This window comes from Falco rusticolus, chromosome 3, assembly GCF_015220075.1.
Source record: "Falco rusticolus isolate bFalRus1 chromosome 3, bFalRus1.pri, whole genome shotgun sequence".
Taxonomy (NCBI): Eukaryota; Metazoa; Chordata; class Aves; order Falconiformes; family Falconidae; genus Falco; species Falco rusticolus.
The window spans coordinates 118,441,855-118,464,299 of NC_051189.1; the positions used below are offsets into that span (position 1 = coordinate 118,441,855).

A 22,445-nucleotide genomic window follows, 5' to 3' on the forward strand; every position below is an offset into this window, starting at 1 on the left:
TGTTTTCTAGCCCAAAGGGAGCTTGGGCCTCTGGCCAGAGCTGCCCACTCAGCACAGAAAAGCTACTGGCATCCTGGATGCTGAAAAGCCAGTGCCAAGGTGGTCACTACCTTGGCGTCACTACCACCATCTCCATGTTTCAAAAGCTCCCTGCGAGCCCACAGTGCCTGTGGTGTGCCCGCCGGTGGAGGCTGCAGCAGAAGGGCTGGGCTCCCAGCTCTTCCCACCCTCACCTCAGGACACAAATTATGATTCTTTCTGCTATTGCAGCCATCGGTCAAGCTCAGGTTGCTGCAAACAATTTCCAGTCTAAACTTTAGCAGGATTTATGCCATTATCCCATCGACAGGAAGAATTTGGGGTAACCTGAATCATTCTGAATTCATTTGTGGAGAGACCTGGCCCCTGCATCTGAGATGACAGTAAGCCTTGTTTGCAATTCAATCAGGATAAATTGGTCCTTGGGAGCTCCGATACAAACCAGAAAATGTAAACCATCCAGATAACTTACCATTAGTCCTCCTACACACAAGGTGAGAAAGACCAACATTATATCCCTGGGATATTTGAGACCTAATCCAGAATAACTAAATTGCTGATATATTGCCTCTTGCTGAATGTATCAGGCTATCTGTAATGTAAACGGGCTCTCCAAAGGTTTACTGAGCCTGGGAGAGAAGGACCAGATGCTTGTTTGAGGGCTGGAGGCAGGACAAAGTCCGACTACAGCAGCAGCATTAATGCACCCCCAGGAACTGCCAGGTCAGCTGCCAACAGCCAGCTGGACATCAGCGATGGATGCAGGGGAACTTGGGTTTCCAGGTCCTGGAGCCAGCTAGAGAACTCAAATTTCACCTTGGCAGCCTGTTTAGGGGGTGCAAATACACAAGGAGAACAGGTTTCAGAAGCATCTTTGCCTGCAGGAGGAGTCACAGTTTTGCAGGGTTTCACCCAGGTTCCTTTGGTCCCAACCGTCTCCCAGCCCTGCACTCGGCAGGCTCGAGCCTGGGCGATGGCCGGCACCCAGGGCAAATTGCCTCAAGCCCTTCGCAGCCCCGGGGCAGGCAGAGTCTGGCTCCAGGGAGGTTGTTTGTGGCAGCAGCCAGCTCCACGCTGCCGGCAGATTCCCCAACCTGCCTTTACGTAAACTTTCAACAAGCCCATCCAATAACGATAATGGCACCCAGATATCAGATGTACTGGGAGGAGAGCAGGAGGAGGAAGAGGAGGAGGAAATGAGGGCAGGCTGCTAAGGAGAGCAGGGCCACATGCGAGGATGGGGTCTGTGGGGCACGTGGCGGTCCTCGCTACCAGCACGATGAGCTGCTGCCTGGCATCGGAGCCAGCCAGAGCAGGGCTGCAGGGAGACAAATGCCAGGGTACCAGAGGGGAGATAAAGGAGGCTACACAGGGGCAGGAGGTGCCTCTGCAGACCGGCACCAGGACCGGCCATCCCATCCAAGGGTGGCACAGCTCCCCAGTGCCCACCAAAACCCCTAGGCCGGCGTCAAGCAGCAGTAGGATGGAGCGATGGTGGTGCAGCACCCTGCACCCTGCGTCAGGAGACACTGCTGCCACCATGAGCTCCCCGCAGCCTCCCCAGTCCGGCCCGGCCCTGCCCTGGAGAGCGGCCGAGCTGCTTTTGCAGCACGGCTGAACCTCAGCAGGTGGGATATAGCCAGCGGGAGAGGAGGCGTCTTTCCAACGAGCAGAAGCCCACACACGCGTTTATCTCACTGCGTGCCTTGCCCTCCCCTGGCAAAAGTCTCCGGCAGGCAAAGCTTCCCCAAGACATCTAAAGCTCGCAGCCCCAGGTGTGGCGGTGCAGCTCCCCAGCCCGGCGAGGGAGCTGAGCCAGCAGGCTCCGCAGCACACACCTTCCCTTGCTCCCCTGCGCCTGCCAGGAGACGCGGGTGTCAGGAGCCAGCCCCGGGGAGGTGAGTGCCGGCTGCCTCGGCACAGAGCCCCTTGGGGCAGGAGGCAGCAGCAGTGGGTGAAGGCTGCACAGGCGCTGCAAGCTGGCGTGCTGCAGGACCAGCGGCAGCAACACCCATCTGCCTGGGTGCCCCAGGCAGCTCCTTCAGCCCTGTGGCACCATTACTCCTATTTTACAGGCACACAGAGATGTGTCCACGGTGCCGGTGCTCCCCAAATCCCATGTCTCTGCTCTGCCTGCACCATCCTGCCTGCGTGGGGTGACCCTGCATGGCTGGAGCTCCCGGTCTGCTCTGGCAGCCCTGGAGCAGCAGGAAGGCAGTGGCTGCTGCAGGTAGCAGGCTTGGGGACCCTCATTCTCTTTGGGAAAGTCTCTCTCCCCCACTGCCTTTCCGAGGGGTGTTTCCCTGTCAGCAAAGCAGAGATGGTGCTGAGGCTACAGGAGCAGCACTGTGAAACCCTCCACGGAAGAAGGTCCCACACACACACGGCTCAGTCATTGCGACTGCCACAGGGTGTCTCACACGCCTTCAGACGGCAAACATCTCTGCACATGCACATGCAGAGCCACTTTGTTCTGCTTAATCCTTGAAGCAATAAAAGAAGGCTGCATTAAGTCAAATTTCCGAACCAGAAGGTCTTCATTTGATATTATATCTGAGTGCCAAGTTCTGCAAAATCCCTAACCCATAAACTTCACTGAAAAAAATAAAATAATAAAACCAATCTGGCAGCAGAGTTCTCCACAGCATTGTTGAGGTCTGACTCCTTCCACCAGCTTCTGCACTGCATTCCCCAGATCTGCGGAGCCATGCTGTGACCCACTAATGGGGAATACGTCGAGGAGAGGCTCCTGCCCGCGGCTGCCCCCCTGCCCCAGCCTGGCGGCGGGGAGTCGCTCCAGGGCTCTGCCGCAGCAGCCCCCCAGCCTCCCCACCGGCTCCAGCCCCCCGCTCAGCACCAGCTCCTCACCCGCCTTGTGCAGCACCCGGCACAGTAGCTGCTCCAAGTAATGCTGCGATTAATAGTGCCACAGGCCTCTCTCTGGGAGCGCTTGCGCTTCAGCATTGTAAAACATCAGGAAATTTTTTACTGGGGGATTTCCATTACCCTCTTGCTAGCACAAGAGAGGCAGCATATTGGTCTGGAGGAGAAGGAAGCAGCAAAGCCTCGAAGCAGGCTGCAGGCTCAGTGTGTGCTGGTTCACAAAAACAGAGCAACGTCTGAAAAAGCACTGGCGTTGTCCTGGCAGGCACAGCTGTGTATTGCAGACGGGGAAGCTGCAGTCACCGAAAAAGCAAACCTATTTCTAGTAGGTACAACTTCAGGTAGGTTCAAGCCTCCTACAATTCAATTAATCACCAGATGCCAACCAGGGACAAAATGCACTACGACAGCAGCAATCAAAACAAATTTCAGACCGGGAACTGCAAAACAGTCCATTTCAGAGCAATGCAGACCAGGGCACTGAAAATCTCGCTCTTCCATCAAAAGGGCTCTTCAACAACCCTAAAGGCCCTATCCCCATGCAAGTACATGCTCAGCAGATTCCCCGGGAGGTGCAGAGTGGACACACACCATGTTAGCCCACAGCCCCAGCTCATGGAGACCCTGAGTGTGGGGGGAGCAGGGGAGTCTAATGCAAAACAGGAAGCATAGCCAGGGCTGCTGTGCACACATCCAGCTCAATACCCAATTCCCCTCTTATTTCACTGCTAATGTGTCTAAAAAAAGGGCTTACAGCAGCTTCCCACATCTTACTCTAAATGCAGGCTGTTTAAAAGCAAATTTCCAGGGCTTGCAGGAGCCCAGTGAGTCACAAGCCGCTGTGCTAATCAGACGAAGCCTGGGGCAAAGACCCTAAACGGCACCTGGGGCTTTCTGCTTGGCCATGTGCAAAGGAAGCATCTGCCAAGTGTGAGCTTCCTGCAGGGATTCCCAGTGCACTGGCTCTCCCACCGAAACGTCACTGCTTGGGAAACCTGAGCCCTGCAGAGCCAGGAGCAGCACCGATTTCAGCAGCAGAAGAAAACACAATTGGGAAAAATAACAGGAACCTCAGCTGTGGGCACTGGGAGGACAGGGCATTCGGCTGGTAGGAGCGAGTGAGCAGAGCAGCCTCAGCTTTTTCCAGACCAGCCATTGCTGCAAGGCTGGCTCAAGCACGTGTGAGTTCTGCCCTTCAGAGGGGTGAAAGCAACCTGCACCACCAGGACAGGGGGAACGGGCATTGCTCGGGGTGGTTTGCAACAAAAGACATCCTGCAGTTGGCCCCCATCAGTTGGCCCCCAAGCGTGTGGGGAAGCTGAAATCCCAGAGGACCATCCTGGGAGGCAGGTTGGTGGTGGGCACAGCTGGAAGGGTGTCTCCGTGTTTGCCAGGTTCTCAGGCAGAGACAGGCACTTCTGTCCTCAAGGACATGACTGGTTGCCCTCACGCAGCCCTGGGGAAGGTGTCTGCTGGCCGGTCCCCACCTCTCTTGGCTGCGTGGTCCCCACTGTCCCACTCTGGGGCCATCCACACAGGCCAGGGAAGGCTGACCTGGCCCCCAGCTCTGGCGCTCACTGCAGTGTCACGGCCCCGTAATGCAGGCAGGGAGCTACTCTGCCAGCTCACATCTAGCTCAGGTGATGGAAAAGTGGGGTTTATGCACCGTTCTGCTGCTGCCTGTGCACGCCAGTGTGGGCAACTTGTTTCAGCTGTGCTCAGTGGGTCACATCCGTGGCCCCGCACCCCTGGCTCACTCCCTGCTGTGTCCCTCAGGGTGGTGCTGCTGCTCTCGCAGCGGCCATGCTGGGGCCAGGGAGCTGATCCAGCTGAAACGAGCCTTTTTTCCAGGGTGGTTTCCAGGCATGTCGCCGCACCGGCGTTCCCAGGCCTGTGGTGCTGCCACCATCCTCCCACCCAGCCTCCACAGCCCTGGCCCTGGAGCGCGGATGGGGTGATCGGCAGTCAGCAGCTCACCTGCTCCAGGGTCACGGATGGACTTCAGACAAAATCGTTCAAACTGGAGAACACTCCAGGCAGGTGTTTCAGTGCAAGTGCTGGGTCCCTGTGGGATCTCAACATAAACCCAGCCATCACAAAAAGCACCATAAGCACTGCCCCAACTTCATGGACCTTCAGGTACCAGGATTTTTTGCACCGATACACACTGACCACTGTGCAGGAGAGTGAAGGCTCCATGCCTGCCATGCCATGCAACACTTGCTTCCGCCAGCATTACCTTATTCTTTTGCCTTTCAGCATAAGACACCGCTTCAAACCCAAACCGCATCACCTGAACCGCCCCTCATCCATCTCCAGGGCCATTCAAGGAAACGCACACGCCTGAGCCTACGAGAAACGCCAGAAGTCCAGGGACGATCATTCCCTAGTCACCCACACCCACGTCTCGCAGCGCCCGGGCTCAGTCGGTGCGGAAGACCAGGAGGAAGGAGGCTGAAACGTCACCTTGACCCGAGCCCTTGTTGGGGAGCCACGTCCCCGCCTGGCTGCAGGAGCATGCTGCAGTGAGCCCCAAGCCCTCGCTAACCCACGGGCTCGGCAGCCCAGCACCGAGATCCAGCAGCGCTTCCCCTGCACATCAGCATGGGGTGTTAACATGGACGTCTAATTATTACCATGATCGCTGTTAACCATTTCCCCACTGATCCCCCATCCAAACACCCAGGGAGTACGTACTTACCCCGCACTCTCCGGGTGCCTGCCGCGCCCCCATGGGTGCTGTCCTCTGCAGGAGGCTGAATTAGGTGCAGCCACAACAATACTGAGACAGCAACTGCTTAACTGCCTTGTCCCCTCATTGCTCAGCTCGGACACGCTCCTGTCTCTGGAAGTCAGTGGGAAAGCAGGCAGGGCACTGCAGCCTGCTGCGTAGCACTCAGCCTCTGCACTGCGGCCGGCGGGACCCTGGGCTGATCCAGTATCAGCAACGAACTCCAGCGAACTTATCAATATTGCGACCAGCTCTCCGTGTCCCCTTCCCCGGTCTGGGAAGGTAAGAGTGGCAGGGGACAGCGCACAGCAGCCCAGCTTCCCTGCAAAGCCCCACGCACCTTGGGGGTGGGGGAGACGGGGATCCCAACAGATCGTGCTGTGATTTCTCACAGCTTTCATTGTCTGAACTCATTATCCACATTGCACAAGGCAAACCCGCAAGTCGGATGCTGACAAGGCTTGCGTTCCTCATTAGCAGCCCACATTGCAAAAGCTTCATCTAAACAAACATGCATTCTGAAACCCTTACCTCTGACTTGTCACTCCCTCATCACTGCTGAAAAGACTCTACTGGTTTCTCAGTTTTAAAACACTACAAGACCAACTACAAAAATCCTCGGTTCCTCCAGAGAAAGTTACATGCACGTTTCTGTCAAAAAAAATGAAAAATATATTCATGGCGAATTCATGGAGAAGTCTGGTGCGTTTGGGTCTGGGTACTTTGTTCACTTGTTTTTTAGAGCAGGTTTCAAACAGCTTCCCAGGTTTTGCGCAGAGAAACAAACCCTTCTGTGATGTGCAGGATTTCAGCTCGTAAAGATCGCCCAGGCTAGTTCATACTCCATCAGCCCACGCTGCTCCCTGCGTATGCAAAGCAGAAAGTATGTGATCATATCAGAGCAATTTGCACATTAATAAATCCTGGTCTCAATGCCGTAGACTCCATCCCCATCCACCGGGTAGGGGCTTTTTATTATTATTATTATTACCAGAGTATCCAGCTTTGTAAAGGCATCTAGTGCAAACTCCTGCATGAGGGAATTCCACCCCACTAGTACCACCTCCTAAGACAATATCCAGCCAAAATATTGTGACTGTTGCAAAACCCGGACTGGAGCTCCACAAAGGACCTTCCCAGCGTTGCAATCCAGAGCCAACGGGGTCTCAGTAAATTACTGCAGAGTGACACACCATCTAGTTGTCTTTGTAGTCTTTTTTATTTATGACAGTTAATTCGGAGTTATTACTAACATTTCAGTGGTAACTGGCATATGAAGTCATCAGCTGTCACAACTGCATCTGTTAATAAACATGTCAAATATTAAAAGCAGCTTATTATCCTCTGGAGGGGGGAAGGCGCTAAGGCAAAGAGCTTGAAAGCCTGCTTGTTTTTCAATCTCTGGCTGTGCAGCAGGAGGAAACGCTCACGCTCAGGAAGGCAGCGTGACTGCAGTGAGGCTGTGCTGGATACGTGCCCTCCATCACACCTGAGCAGCCCAGGAGCTGTGCTCCCTGTGCCATCACCAGCTCCCCTTCCCTTCCCTGCCTTAACTGGGGTGCCCAGGAGAGACACAGGACAGATCCCTGCTTTGTGCGGGTGCACTGGGGAACATCAAGGCTTGGGCACGCTCCCTGAGATGCACTGCACCTGGCAAGCTGAGCAGGATCAGGCCTCGGCAGCATCTGGCAACTTGCCCTTGCAATGCCCTTGCGACTCCCCTATGGAGGAGGCAGAAGTGCCCCAACCCCGGGGAGCCCCTATCCCTGCGCATGCCCCTGGCAGCAGGAGCTCAGGTGGGGAGTCGGTGCTCCCGGGGCACACGGCCATGGAGCCATGCTGGGATCTGCATGGCATCTCTCTTTCCGAGCGGCCAGCAGTGCCGTGTGGCCAGCAGCAGCGGGTGCCTGTGCTTGACTGACCCTCATCCCTGGCTCTCGTGGCACTGATGCTCGGTGCCCCAGCCGGTGGTCCCAAGGGCATGGCTGTGTGGCAAACCCCTTGGCACACTGTGTCCTGCAGACCCTGGCAGTCTCCTGGGGAGGGTTGATGCTTCTCTTTGGTGTCTCTGAGAACTGGGGGAACGCGGACAGTCCTCATGTTCCTGCTTTGCAGGGTCACGGCCCACCCCCACTCCAGGGTGGGCTTAGGAGGACACAAGGGTGTGGTGGGAGGGATGGCAAGGTCTGCTCCATCCTCCCTTATCATTTAAGGCCATCACCCTCAGTACATGAGGATGTAGTACGTCTTCTCCCTGCTTTGCTAAGCTACCCATGCTCTCGGCCTCTGCAGCTGGGGAGGGGGCTGCTGCTTCTTCACGTTCACCTTCCCTCTCTTGGGAATCTCACACAGAAAGCTTGCCCTTCTCTAACTCTTTCCTTGTCCAATTGCCTCTGGCTTTCTCTGGCTGAAGGTAATTTGCAGGCTGTGCTTTTTGAGGAGTGATGCAAAAACCAGTGCCAATATCTTCTAAACTCTCTACATGAAAGTTATTTGCTCATAACACAAGGTACTTTCCTTAAAGCCCAAACCAGTGACCTTTACCTTCCCCCTGTTGTGGGTCCACTTCTTTAACCGTCTGGACATGTTTCAGCATTTATTTTAGGTGGAAGATCCACTCAAGGAGATACCATTCTGTAATGGGTAAAATTCTGTCCTAGCTTCTGAGAGTTCCTAGGGACATTGCAGGACAACGTGCTGGTGGGTGAGAGACCTGTGCAAGCAGGGTGACTCACCCTGCAGTGCTTACAAAAGTCTTGAAGCAATGAGAAGCATTATCTTCACTTGATACTCCCCAAGCTTGCAGGGCTCCTAGCTGGAGGCCGGAGGGCACAGGCTCTTTCAAAGGCTGTGAGGGGCCCTACAGTGGCTCCTGAATCCCCTCAGGTCCTTCGCTGGGGGACAGAGCAGGTCCCTTTTGATACTCCGCTGCCCATGGGCCCCTCCTGAAGATGTCTGTGAGCATCCCCAGCAGTCACTGGCATGACCCCTGGAGCACGTTGTGGGGCTCAGTATGGAACTGGCAGCCCCGAGGAAAAGGAGGGATGGGGGATGGGACATGGCATAGAGCAGCCCCCCAGACACACTGGGGCTTGGAGAGTCTCATGGATCTGTGTTCTTCACACACTTGCAATCATCTCTGCTTTGCACAGCGCTTATGTGGGGGCAGGTATGAACACAAAGATGCAAAATAACCCAAAACAGGCAAGAAGGAAAATTCACCCCTTACACAGCTTTTCCTTTGCATTGCATTTGGGTTAATGCATGTGTGTATGGAAGTTTTATTCATCCTGAATTTTCTCTGGCACCTCGTTAAATATCCCTAGTTTCCTACTTGTAAACAATATCTTCTGAGATCATTGCTATCTCACAGGAGCATTTGTGAATGTGTTTTGAATATTGGGCAGATGCTAAGCCGTCACTGTTGCAAGTCTCCTTATTAAAGACCTTTTCTATTTATATTTGGAGCTTTTTTACTTTCTATTTTAGGAAATTCTGAAGTACCATCAAATGTTGCGCTGAGACAAAATCACCTAGCTGACTGTAAGAGTAAAAAAATCCAATGAACCGAAGATCTTGTATTTTATGCTTGCATTGAATAGCCAAACTTTTTTCTTCCTAATCTCCCTCAGAGCACTGGAACTCCAGTTGACAGCTGTAGATCAAGTTTCAGTCTGGAGCAAATGTTTATAACTAAGCAATAAACCCTGAAGACAGAGCTCTGTAATGGACATGCTGACAAACCCAGCTGCAAGAACAGGGCTACCGGACACGTCAATAATTAGCGAACAGAGCAGTATATCTGACTGAAGGCAAAGGAGACGTGCTTGCCAGCTTCCTGGTGTTAGAAGGTATCATTGCAGAGGACAGTAAATCACACTAAATCCTGCCTTAACACCCTCCACAATAAATCCAGCATCAAGTCCCACATTTCTTCCCCTTCTGACAGGCAGCTAATTTACCGTTTGGGTTTTCTTTAGCTAATGGCTGTGGAGGCTGATCCTAAATTAATCCTAAACAGGTTGTTTCTTTCTTGTACAAAAGGACATGAAATTCCACATTTTAGCGGGGTAAAAACGCTGAGCGGCTCCAGATTGAAAGCAGAGCTGCTGAGCTGGGAGGTTTTCCCTGTCACCCACAGAAGTCCTGGCCGAGCAGGTGCCCAGCAGCCAGGGCTCCTCCGGCTGGGCCATGCGGGTGCAGCACCACGGCAGGCGGTGGTGGCAGTCCCAGCTTCCAGTGCTGGAGAGCAGCACCCACAGCCTGCAGCATGCCCATGGGTATGCCCTGTGCGGAAAAACGGGCAGACAAAGCAGGCAAAGACCACCTGAATTCACCAGTTTCAGTTGCATTAGGTGGAAAAGCAAGAGACAGGTCTAATCCTGCGCTACAGGTATCACCCAGCTTGGGCGACCCTGCCCATTTGGTTCCAGCCTTTCCCTGGCCGGGCTCCATGACCTGCTGTGCACGAAGCCAAGGGGAGAGCCTCACTCACCCATTTCAGCAGCGTGAGTGCTGACTCCCCCCACATCCCCCAGTCTGCTGTTCAAGCACGTGGTTCCCCTCCCCATTAAAAACCTGCCATTTTCTTGTCTTAGCTCATCCCTCTCCGGTTCCTGCCCTGCGTCTCCCTCTGCTTCTCTCAGCCAGGGAAAAGCCTCTTCTCCATGGAAAGCCCACCCTGTCCGGGAACCGTGGGGACTTCCAGGCTGGGGCTGAGCTGAGTCCTATCAGGAGCCATGTCCCTCAGCCTCTGGGTGCTGCTGAAGGGCCCTGGGGTGCAGGCAGCGGGTCTGCACCCAGCAGATCCGGCACTGAGCACCACAGCTTCTGTCAGACCCAGGGCTCTGTGCCCTTGACATTAACCCTGTGTGCAGAGGCAGGTACCAGTGCCTACAAGTTCTCAGCTGGCACAGAGGGTGCATTACTCATCCTTGGTGCCTCATCAGCCTTTGATAATATCTCAGCATAAGCAAAAAGCAAAAAAGACGCTCGCCGAGAAAGCAGAAGGAAAGCAAGAACGTCCTGAAGTTGTCTGTGGTGCTCCTAGACTCAGCCTACGGTGTGCTGCTTCTCTGCACCCTGCTTCGACACAGAGGGCTGCTTCTCAGAAGGCTTATCTCCTGCAGAATGATTGATAGCCTGGGCAATTGTTTTTAATAATATCTGAACACCTGTGGTCCTCAGTCCCCGGTAATACAGTTATCCCAATTGCCTAACTTACTGCATAAACAACTGCTCTGGTTGCAAAGACGACTATCAGGTTCCTGACACAGGCTGCACAAGCCGCACTGGGGGGTCAGGCATGGGGGCACGCAGGATCATGCCTTCCACGGGGCGATGTGGGAGCGAGAGGAAAGGGAGCTGACTTTCTGATAGGATCACCCAGGCATGCCTCTTCTTCCCGGGCAGAGCAAGCAAGCCTGGGCTTTCAGCCGGGCAGCACTGCTCGCTGGCCTTGCTTGACGGAGGCGGTGCTGGCAGCCTAGCAGAGCCAGTGCCAAGAAGTGTGTCTGCACCCGGGAGTGTCCCCGGAGAGGTCACCCCAGTTTTGTGATGAGCAGCCATGAGCTGCAGAGCCATGACAATGACTTCTGCATAAAACTCTTTGTGGGCAAAGGAAGAGCAAGATCTGCATGCCCCATCCCACCCCAGGTGTGGTGTGGGCAGCGTGCCAGGTGCCTGCCTGCACCCCCCATGCCCCTGTGGACAGGTCAAGAGGCATCTGGCAGGACTGGCTCTCTTTGTGCTCACCAGGCACAGGGCAGGGAGGCAGAGTTCGCGTGCGCGCCCCGGCGAGCTACCCTGCTTTTCAGGATCTCTCTTTCATGCCTGCCAGGTTTTCTGACACTGTGCCCCATGCAGGCTGGACATTTTGCCTCTTTCCAAGGAGCGACGCTATGTGCATGTTGGGAAATGCTCCTTTCTCATTTGCTTCGAAGGCCCTTTTCCCCTGTTGTTTGAGGAATGCTGTTTGAATTAGCTCCATGGATTGCAAACAGACCCTGTTGTTTTCCTTTCCCAATGCAGGGAGGCTTCTGTTCTCTTTGGCCTGCTGGATTAACCAGGGGGCCTTACACACTGACCCCTCTGCAGCTCAGGGAAGCTAATTTAATCCCAATATTGTTACAGATCACAGCAGGACGGATCTCACAGATTCCTTGAGGCAAACCAGCACGGAGCTCTGGCAGGGACAGCAGCACACTGTGTTTGTAGAGGCAGGAGCTGCTACAATTTTTTCTATAAAAAAAGTTTCTACAAAACTTCTGTGGCTGGGGAGGAGGGCAGTGCTGGTGGTATGGTGGGGGCACCCTGGGCATGGGGTCCCACAAAGAAGCTGCTCCACCTGCATCCCCCAGCATCCTTCAGCATCCCCTAGCTTTCCCCCGCATCCCCTGGCATGCAGGAGGGTGGAGGGCCACTCTAGATCCTGGCAGAAGAGAAGGAGATACAGACTGTCATCCCCTGGCAATTTCTTTCTCATTATTTTTTTCCCTTGGTACCTGCTCCTGGGGTTGGATTTTTGAGATGTGTTGTCATTAGGCACATACAACAGCCACACTCAAACCCTGCCTGCTCCCACCAGCTAGCACCTGCTCCATCCCTGTGTCAGTCCCTGGACGGGTCACCTTACTTCACATCTGCAAGGTGGAGCCGTCCCCACTGTGCTGGATCACAAGTGCCTTGCTGCTCATCCCCAGCGTTGCTATCAGCGTGGAAATGGCAGGGTTATGGCAAAAGGTCCACAGCTCCATCCCCAGCCCTGGCCCGGCTGGGGCTGCCGTGCTTGTTGCACCAAGTGCTGGGCAGGCTGGAGGTCCCTCTGCACTGCCTGCACATGGCCCCACACATGGCCCTGTGCACTGCCCTGCTCGTTGCCCCACACATTGCCCCATGCATGGCCCTGGGCACTGCTCTCTGCTGTCTCTCTCTCTCAGTTCATCAGTCCCCTACTATGTAAGAGCCCAAACAGGCAGGTGGGTTTGGAAGCACCTTTCTTGGACAACTTGACTCTTCAGTAGCTCAGCTCCCCACCACCCTCCCTTCCCCACATGTAAGCCAGAGCGCTCTGAGGTCAATCATAGCCAAACCATTGGTGAAGGTGGACACTCATGCCTGCAGCCTTTTCTGCTCCTTAATGAGTCCCGTGGAAGCGGTCTGTGATGTGGTGCCGAGCTTGGAAAAAGGCATCCAGCACCTTTACAGTGGGGCAATCAATATAAACCTCACTTGTATTTTCATGGGGAAGATATGCCTTCTCATCCTGCATGCAATGCCTCAGCTCTTCCTCCCCTTGCTCTCCCAGCCCCACATGAGACACATCACTCCCCCCAGGGTGAAAGTCCGGCTGTTCAACAAACCCAGCCCAAGCCTTGCTCCATCACGCAGTGCTGATCCATCTCCAAAGCACATCACACCTTTCACTTGGGCCACAGCAGGGGCTGCTCTATGGGCCAGCATGGGAGGGGACAACCAGCCCAGTCTGCCAGCCACAGCCAAGGGGGACATCCAGCCCCAGCGAGCGGGGCAGGGCAGGGGGAGCAGGAGCCACTGGGATTCATGAGGGAAGCCCTGCCTCTCCCAGCATCTCTCCTGGGGGCTTTGATTTTCGGGAAAAGTAAATTGCTTTGGGACACTATTGAAGGACAAGTTTAAATGATGACACACCACAGGGCTGGGACTTCCAGCATTTCTTGTGACTCTGACCAGAGCTGGAAGTGGAAGAGGCTACTGGCACAGCCAGGAGGACACAGAACCAAGAACCTCTGCAGCAGAAGCAGCTCCATTGAACACCTTGTTCCTCTCCAGGCTTCTGCCCCCTCCCTTCTGCCTCCACTGCTGTTGTGCCCAGCAGCAGCAGGCCAGGGGCTGGTGCTGCCATGGCCTGGGCTGGCCCCACTTTCCTGGGAGTGCAGGGCAGCATCTGGGGAGATGGGACGGGGCACCAAAGGGAGCCACAGTCCAAAGGGCTGGTCCTAGGAGGCTGGGCACAGGGACGGGAGCTGGGCATGAGGGCCCCTGCCTGAGCCCATCCCCCCTTCGGCCATGAGCAGCTCTTGGGAACATTCCTGCTGCATGACATTTCCCAAGGCATTGAGAAAAGAAAAAAAAAAGGCACTTTTTTCCCAATATAAATTCTTGCAACATTAAAAAAACCCACACAATAGCTGTAAGCCCTGAAACGGCTGGGGGTAAAAAAGCTACAGCTTGACATGGAAATAGCACTACCATCCCCACCAACCGGTCGAATCCCAGATGTGAGACATCATGTGTGACAAAACCCCAGAGGCAGGACACGCAGGAAGCTTGTAATTGTTGTGGGCTCCCATTGCTGCATGGGGACACAGGCTGGTGACCTCGGGAGTCCTGAGTCCCCCTGTCAGTAACCTGCAGCAGCGAGAGCAGAAAGTTATGGCTGCGCTGGCTCTGCGACCGACGTGGGGCCAGGGAGAGCCCCTGGCATGGCTCCCTGGAGGGACCCAGGCGGGTTCAGGTCCCTGGGGCGATATGGGGACCTGCAGACATGAGTTAGAACTACCCGCTGACCCACAAAGGGCCGCAGCACCAGTGTTGCTGCTGGGGGTTGTAGGGAAGTGGCACGGAGGGGTGCACAGGGCCTGTCCCCAGTGTCCCCAGTGATGGCGGGCATGCGTATGGCGGGAGGGAGCCTTGCAGGTTAGCCCAGGCCCGTGCCAGCAGACTGGAATATCACTGTACTGAAACCAGCCTAAATAAACCAGCTTAAAACATATGTTGAGGGGATCCTTGTGAGGCCAAAGCCATAGAAATGCACTTGCTCTGCTGTGTTCTCTGAGATATTTGCAGTACACCTATAATTATTTTAACTACAATTAAAGATTCACACCGAAGGAGCATGGCGAGGCCTGCGCGCACGGCCTGCCTTCTGCTGCCATGGCTTCCCAGGGATTTCCAGTGGAGCCAAAAGCTTTGCTGGTGTGGATGGGCTATGTCTGCGTATTGTGTTTTAAACTATATAATTAATTGAATGCAGTGCTCTGCGAGGAGCTAATTCTGCTGAGGGATTTTGGTAATTGTACAGACATTGAGAGGAGCAAGGCCCAGCCCCGCGCTCGGTGGGGAGCCACGGGGAGGAGGCCGGGTGGCGCGGGGGGCCAGGCCCTGCTTTTGGGGATGGCAGAGGCAGGGCAGTGAGCGGGGATGCACGTTCGTGTGGCTGGGCAAGGGGAAGGGGGAGGCTGAGACGAGAAGGACGAGGGGGAGATGAGGAAGCCAAGAACTGGACGGTCCGCCATGATGGGGCAAGCCTAGCTCTAGTCACCAGGCCCACGGCTCAGTGGGAGGGATGAGCAGAAGAGTGGTGGCAGCTCTTCCCTCTTCCTCCTTCTGCCTTTTTTCCCCCCTTTCTCTCAGTTCTTGAAGTGTTTGTCGGTGAGGCTGGCCCAGCCTGTGCCCCACATCACCCTGCATCGCCCTGTACTGTGGTACTTATTGCACACACCGTCCTCTTTAAATATCTGTGTCTGCACGGGAATCATTTGCATGTATTTTAAATATCTTCAAGATGACAGTGTGGAGAAGAGAATGGATTAAGCCTGGCTTTAAGAGATGACAGAGCACAAAACAATGATCCCGGACAAAGGCGAGAACGCCCCAGCCAGGCCTTCGCTGAGTGGGCTGGGCGGTGGAGCGGCACTGCCGGAGCCGGCTGTGGGGCTCTGCAGTGCATGGAGCACACGGAACCACAGTACTCCTCCTTGCCTTGCACCTTTTCTTCCTGAGGAAAAGCTTAGGTCGTGCTGGACAAAACTGTCTGTGGCCAGCAGCTTCCAGTTCAAGCAAATGCATATTAGACACTATTTCTTGGAGATGCCTTTTCATTTACAAGGCGGGGAAGAATAATACCGTAATGTCAGCAAGAGAGCTACCACAGCCGTGACAGCCTCTCGTAGTGCTTCTGCCCTGGGAGCTTTGGGGTTTCTTTTCCAATCAAGTTTTTCATATGGTAACATTCAGAATTTTGATGGTAGATGAGGCTACTTTTGTTCTAAGAGAGAACATACTTTCACTGTTGCATGGCCCAGGAATGAGTTCTCCACTATTAAAATGTAATTTAATTTATCTCCATGGATTTTGTGATGACTAGGATTTGTTCTAAGGAGACCTTTAAAGGAGAACTTTTGCATTATTAAATGTATGTGCTAGGAAGTTGAGTTCTGGCATCCTCTGATAACCAAATTTCTTTTCTATCCTCCACTATATCCATCATGATAAAAGCCCCTGCCAAAGCCCTAACTCAAGCCATGCTTCTGGCATATTGTGAAACGAATCAGGAGGGAAAAAAAAAAGAAAAAAAAGAAACCCACAAGATGATCTAGTCCAGTATTTTTTTTAATCAAAGTTTCAAGGATATTGATGGTTTACCTCATAAGGTAAACATTTGTAGCCCAGTTGCTTTCCCAGGGTTAAACCAGAAACAAGTGGCTAGCTGAAACTGCAACTAATTTGCTCTGACAGACTCCAGTCAGACTCAAGATGAGTTTTCTTGAAAATCACAGGCCCTTTACACGCGGAGCAATGGCACTGGTACCTTCCCACAGTGGGCCACAGGATGATCCTGTTTTCCAGGGACAAGCCCGATGGATGCCCAGCTCCTGCAGTTCCCCAGGGGACCCTGCTGTGCTGCAGGACAGCTCTGTGTCCTTGGGGCAATGGGTGAGGGATCCTTGTCCCTTTGCCCCTGCCTCACCTTCCCATGGTGGGGAGACACTGCCTGTTCTTGTGAAGGGCAAACCCCAGCCATGCACTGGTCCCGGCCAGCAGCAGATTGCCCACCCTGGCGTGTGACCATGCCCCCACAGCACATACCCAGGAGCAGGGGGACAACTGGGGCAAGTCAGATCTCTGCTTGGCCGCTGGCATCTGGGATGACCTGGGGCAGGTCCCCTTGTGCCACAGAGCTCATTCCTCAGCTACATGTGCCCCCAGGCCCCCACCATTCCCAGATACAGCCCAAGAGGCTATGGAGGGGGTAGCTCTTGTTCCAGATACACCTTGGGGTCATGGACATGGCCCCAGGACCTCAATCCCAAACGCAGGATGGGGGCACTCCAGTGATGGGCACGGCATACACGGCTCTGCCAGTAGGTTTCTCCTGCCAGCTTCCACACAGTACGCTGGAGGGGACAGCCTGAGATGGGCAGTGCAGCCCAGGGTGTCCCAACAGAGTGGGACTTAGGCAAAGAGACACTGAATATTTTTGGGTGCCCCACAATTTCTCCAACGGCATCACTTGTGCCCTCCTCCCATGTTACCCGTGTCAGCTAACCCCAAACTGAGCCATAGCAGCACGGGCTGGGATTGGGAGCAAGTGGCACAGGCAAAGCGGGGTCAGGCTGGAGCGACCCAGCCCGGCTGTGGGGACACTGGTGTCTGTTTGGGCAGCCAGTGATTAACAGCAGCATTCTGCTGTTCTGCCTCCTCAAAACTGCATGCAGCAGCCTGGGGCACAGCTCTCAGGGCTGTATTTATTCTTCACTGACAGCTGCTTGATGAGGAAGTCACTGTGAAGCCTTTCTCCTTGGAAGACCCAGAATTAGTGCACACTGGTTCCAGCTCCATGTTCACTACCTGCTAACCCATGAGAAAGATCCGGGATTTGACGCCAACCAGCACTTATTTAAGCACCAACTCCTGGCCCCAGCAAAATCTCAGCACCCTGGAAATCCACATCCTCCCTGTTCTCCCAAAATCGCCTCAAGCAAGGCAGCGCATGTGTCTCCCCATTCCTAGTGGTCTACCCAGTGCTTGTCCAGCACGACCGCAGTCTGCTGCTCACCGAGCCAGCATGCTGGGGCTCAACAGAGGAGACAGCACAAATGATCTTTCCTTGGTTCAAGACTCATGGTGCTACTGTGCTCTCTGTTAAAGGCATGTGCAGTATATGGGGTTTCCTGCGTACAAAGAGGAAGGTACTTTTTTTCAGTGTTTAATTTTATTACTTCCCCGATGCATTAGCTCATGGATCGGAGCCACAGCAAACCATGCCATGAAAAGAGCTCCCTTCCCTAAGAGCGTCTCCAGGGCATAACAACGGCTCTTAAGCCAGGAGAGAGCCGAGATGATTTCACCACCAAAGCTGGCATCACCCCCAGGACTCAGCATGGCACGCAGCACCTTATTGGCACAGCTGGCACAGCTGGCATGCCCGCCCAGCAGGTCACCATGCTGGTGCAGGAGGACAACATGCCTGTGCAGTCCCGGCTGCCGGCTGCAGAAAGCTGCTGCTCTGCTTTGCGTATAAGTCAAAACCTGTAAGCTACTGGTTACAGAGACACTCACTGTTTTAGCAGACTGAAGCAGGAGAAGGGAGAGAGCTGCCAGATCCCAGCTGGTCTCTGCTCCAGGAGCTGATGGAGGATTAGCCCAGTAGCATGTCTTTACAAATTGTCGGTTCACAGAGTACACAAAACAAAGCTCTGAGGACTGAGTGTCTCAGCACAGAGGCAAAGGCAAATGCTCTGGGAACCTGACAGCTCTTTCCACCCAGACACACAGATACGGGGACCCTGGCTTCCTGCAGTCTCCGCAGAGTGCTGCCTGTCCCACAGCCGCTCAGTCTCGGCTGGGGCTGGTGGCTCAGAGGAAATCCCTCCTGCCTCACAGCCTCATGGCTCCTGGCTGAGCCTCTCCCTTCCTGGGCTGATGCCCCACAGACCAGAGAGGGTTTGCAAAATGTCTACGGGTCCCTCCTGGCACATCCTGGCACGAGGAAGCCATCTGCCCTGGAGCGTGGGGAGGCTGCTGGAGTCGCTTCTCTGCCCCACACAGCCTCGACCTTCTCTGGAAGGCGTCAGCCCTGGGGGCTTGGGGTGGACTGACAGCACTGTGGAGAGCTAGCAGACAGGCCCAGAACTGCACCGACCAAGTACGGCACTGGGGGAAGCTGTCATGACCTAACATCTACAGCCCTCCCAGCCCGGCATCGTGTCCTGCCCCAGATAGGGAGAGAGATGCAGGGCTGTGCTTGCTGCACGGGCTTATGGCAGAGCTGCCTGTCCCCATTGCCATCAGCTGATACTGCAGCACATCCTGCTCCCTGTCCCAGCTCCTTGCCTGGATGATGCTGGGAGGCTGTGGCATGTGCCGGGTCCGAGCCGATCCCTCTGCCTGCTGCTGCCCACGGGCACCGGGACATGCCAGGCGCTCTCCCCATGCCCTTCCATCAGCCATCCCTCCCATTAAATCCCTGCCCTAAATGCACGGCTGCAGTCCTGCTGCTGGAAAGCAAACGCATGCCAGGCTGCGGCAAGGCATGGAGAGAGGCGTGCTGCCCGCTGCATGCTGCCTGCTGCCCGCTGCCCGTTCCCTGCCTGCTCCTGCTGCTGCCCTCCCGCGCGGGGCCCGGGCCTCCCCACCGGCCACCCTGTCACACACGGTGGTGGAGCTGGAAGCTCTCGCTACTTGTTTCACGGGAACTTCCGACATTTCAAAAATTGTTTTCATTCTGGCTTGGAATGAAGACAAATATTTCAGAAATTTCCTGGATAACATAAAGTTTAAAATATCCTCCAAACTAAAATAGAAGTAGTAGGCTATCTTGCATTATGTCATATCATGCCAGCTCATGGTACACTGAGCAGAATTACAGATGACTTGTCATGAGATGTAAACAAAAATACAAATAATGTCAACAAGAGAGGAGAAATGAAATGCTGAAATGAGAAATTCTCTAAAACTATTCCCCCCCCCCCCCTTGTGCAAATTGATTCTCCATGGGATATTGCTTGGATTTTATAAAAGGGCACGATCTGGCCAAAGCAGCTCTTCTGTTCTCTGGAGAAGAAGGAACACCCTGCCGGTGCTCCCCACCAGCCCCTTCCAGCCCCACAGTCCCGCAGCAGTGCTGCTGCAGCCGGGCTGGGTCCAGGATGTCCCCTCGCCCCCTGCCCCCTGCTCCCTGGCCACGCTCAGTCCTTTATCTTGTTTCTTGCAAGCCAAGGGCATGCGTGCTCCACGGTCAGCCCAGCACACCCCGGGCCCCTGCTGTCTGCCAGCAGAGATAACGCCAAGATGGATAAAGCTGGGCGCTGGGGTTAACGGCGCGAAGCGACTGTAGGAGGAGAGGAGGAGGAGGAGGTTGTGTGGTCCCGCTCTGCCCGGTGCCGGCCGCAGCGGGGCCACGGCTGGGGACAGCGCTTACCTTGGCTCAGCTCTGCCCGGCTGGGGCTGGCTCCTGCCCTCCCTGCGCCCGGTGCATCGCCTGGGCGGCCGCTCAACACCGGCGCGGCTGCCCCACGCCGGGGCTCTGCGCCGGGCAGACCTCCGGGCGCCGGCTGGCACCCATCCCCCTGTCTGCCCCGTGCCTCTCCAGAAAGGCACTGCTGGGAAGGAGCGCCGAAGCTCATGTCTCAGGCGCTGTATCCACCCCTTCCCACCCTCTTGGGGTTCGGTCCTGCCAGTTCCACTTGTGGGCTGTCCTCACCACTTTGGGCCTTTCTACCGCTCCCCTTCTTGTGGCTCTGGATGTCACCACAGACACGCTTTTATGAGAGTGGGCTTGTGCAAGGCTTGTATAAAGTGTTCTCAGAAATACGAGGTCCTGTCATTTGTAAAACTAATAAAAATGTCCAATAATTTTTACAAGGGAAAAATGAGTCATTGGATGGCACATTTCTCATTACTGGCATTTTACAATTAAAATGAGCATCTATTGAATCAATCCAAAGCTCTTATTGTTAGCAGACACTAATAACTTCCTGAGCTATTGAAGATACTTTTTTTCTGAAGAAACATGACCCCTCACCACGGCATTTCTCGTCGAGAGTGGTATCCAGCTGAGACCAGCTCTGCTCAGCTCCTGCTGGAGTGGTTTCAAACACATCCTGATGAGACTGGTGGCTATAACTGGGTGGGAAATTGTTTTTAAGCCCTCAAAAATGTTCAAGATTTCAAAATTTTTCCCGCTCCACATGGGGATGAATCCAGAATTGTTCAACGTTTTTACCAAAAAGAAGAAAAAAAAAAAAAAGTCTTCATGGAAACCAGCTCCGGAATAGCCAATAACCATCAGTCATGCTGAGCCGGGCAAAGCGGGGACTCCTGCCCGCCCCAGCCCGCTGGCGGCTGGGACCGCCATGCTGGTGGCTGCGCTGGCATGAACTGACTTCTCCTCCCAGGGTGGGACACCCATCCCAGACCTCATGACCTTCTCTGGTGAAAAATGAATCCAGTGAAACTTTCCCAATTTCACTGCAACAGTTGCGCGTGCATGGCCAAGCGCTGGTCTGTGCTGTGTTCTGCCCCATGCAGGAGGCAGACCAGCAAAACAGGGTCATCACCACCTATTGCCTTTGGAAGATGGAAATTTTTGCAGCTGCTTCTGTTTTCAAAACCCACTAGAAACTTCAGGACGATATAGGAATCCTTAATTTTCAATAGGCACTAAAACCATCTGCTGCTATCTCCTGAAAATCAGCCTCCCTCCAGATGTCTCAGGATGGATCCTGGCAACCACAATCACCACCTGCTTTTGAAAGTGGACACCCTGATAGAAAATGAGGGATGGTCTGAGAAAGGTTCAATGAGAAAAAGTCCTGCAGTGGCACAGGGTGCAGCCAGTGCTCAGAGGCTCCCAGTGCCCCCAGCCAGTTCTCCTCTGCCTACGAGGGCTCAGTGCAGCCTCATGAGATTAGTCTGAGAAGAGCCAGCTTGGCTGTGGGACTCATTTCTCAAAGTGCCTTTAGATGAAGCAAAACACATTAAAAGACAGAGCCCACATATCGCCTCCAGCAGAGGTGTCCAGGGAAAGCTCCTGCTGCAGAGTTTAGCTGGGGGAGCTCCTGGCTGCCGTATGGCCAACCACCAGCCAAACCCTCAGCATGTGCCCTGAGGTGCACCTGCCGGGAGATGGTGCTGAGGACAGTTGTCACTGGTGCAGCCCCGGGGGGCTCCCACGGCCACCCACACCGTTTGCCAGGACACTTACTCCCACCTGCTGGCAAAGCCCAATGAAAAGAAATTCACTTGGGCTTTGGGTGACCTTCTTCCTCTCTTTATGTTCATGCTGGCATCAAGTTTGTTCTGAACCTTCTTGTAGAAGGCATGTTTTAGGAGTGCTGTTTTCCCATGCGCAGCCACCTGCACATCCCCAAGGCAGAGGGAGAAGCCTTTTCCTTGCCATGATGCCAGAAAAGAGAAGCCAAATTATCCCCACGTGCAGAGAGAATACAGTCAGTTTCTGGATGAGAACGGACATCTTTCCTCCAAAACCCCAATGGACCCTGGGCAGCCAGGCTGCTGTCACTTGTGGGGAGGTTCAGTCCCTATTTGTATGATCAAACACGTGCAAAGCTGATGAAAAACTACCATGAAATCCCACTGCACAGTAGTAACAATGAGCAAGTGCTGGCTTCCAAATACTGAGTGCCCTGCCAAAGAGCTGGCAAGTACAGATCCTGCTGGGCTGCGGGGGTCCAGATGCTGCTTTTGCCACTGCAGATCATCTTTGTGCAGGTCTGCAAGAGACAAGCCCCAACCCAGCCACCTCTCTAAGAGCCTGCTCGCCAGAAATGAATGGCCAAAACACTAACACTCATCCATGGTGGAGACTTCACTCTGTCCTTGCTAGAAGAGTCCTCATCTGTGCTGAGTAGAGGACTGGAGCAGGCACTTGGTGCTTGCTGGCTGAGCAGTCCAAACTGGGCACATCAGAAGGATGCTGGGCTCTGCTCCCTGTGCACCACGCTGTCTCTGGACTCTCCCGTCTCTCCATGCTCTCCATTTCTCTCTGGAGGGGACAGTTTTTTCTCTT

General features: G+C 54.4%; 1 protein-coding gene across 2 annotated transcripts in view; it reads right to left on the bottom strand.

The window, feature by feature from the left end:
- Positions 1 to 19,984, bottom strand: part of RSPO1 (R-spondin 1) — a 31,173-nt gene extending 11,189 nt beyond the window's left edge. The window contains exon 1 of one of the 2 annotated variants that reach the window (XM_037382212.1): positions 19,836 to 19,984. The gene's annotated coding sequence lies outside the window, so the exon portion shown is untranslated. Of the gene's footprint in view, positions 1 to 6,184; positions 6,664 to 19,835 lie in introns of those variants that run through there. The other variant, XM_037382213.1, reaches the window with a different exon arrangement.
- Between the last annotated feature and the right edge of the window lie 2,461 nt (positions 19,985 to 22,445).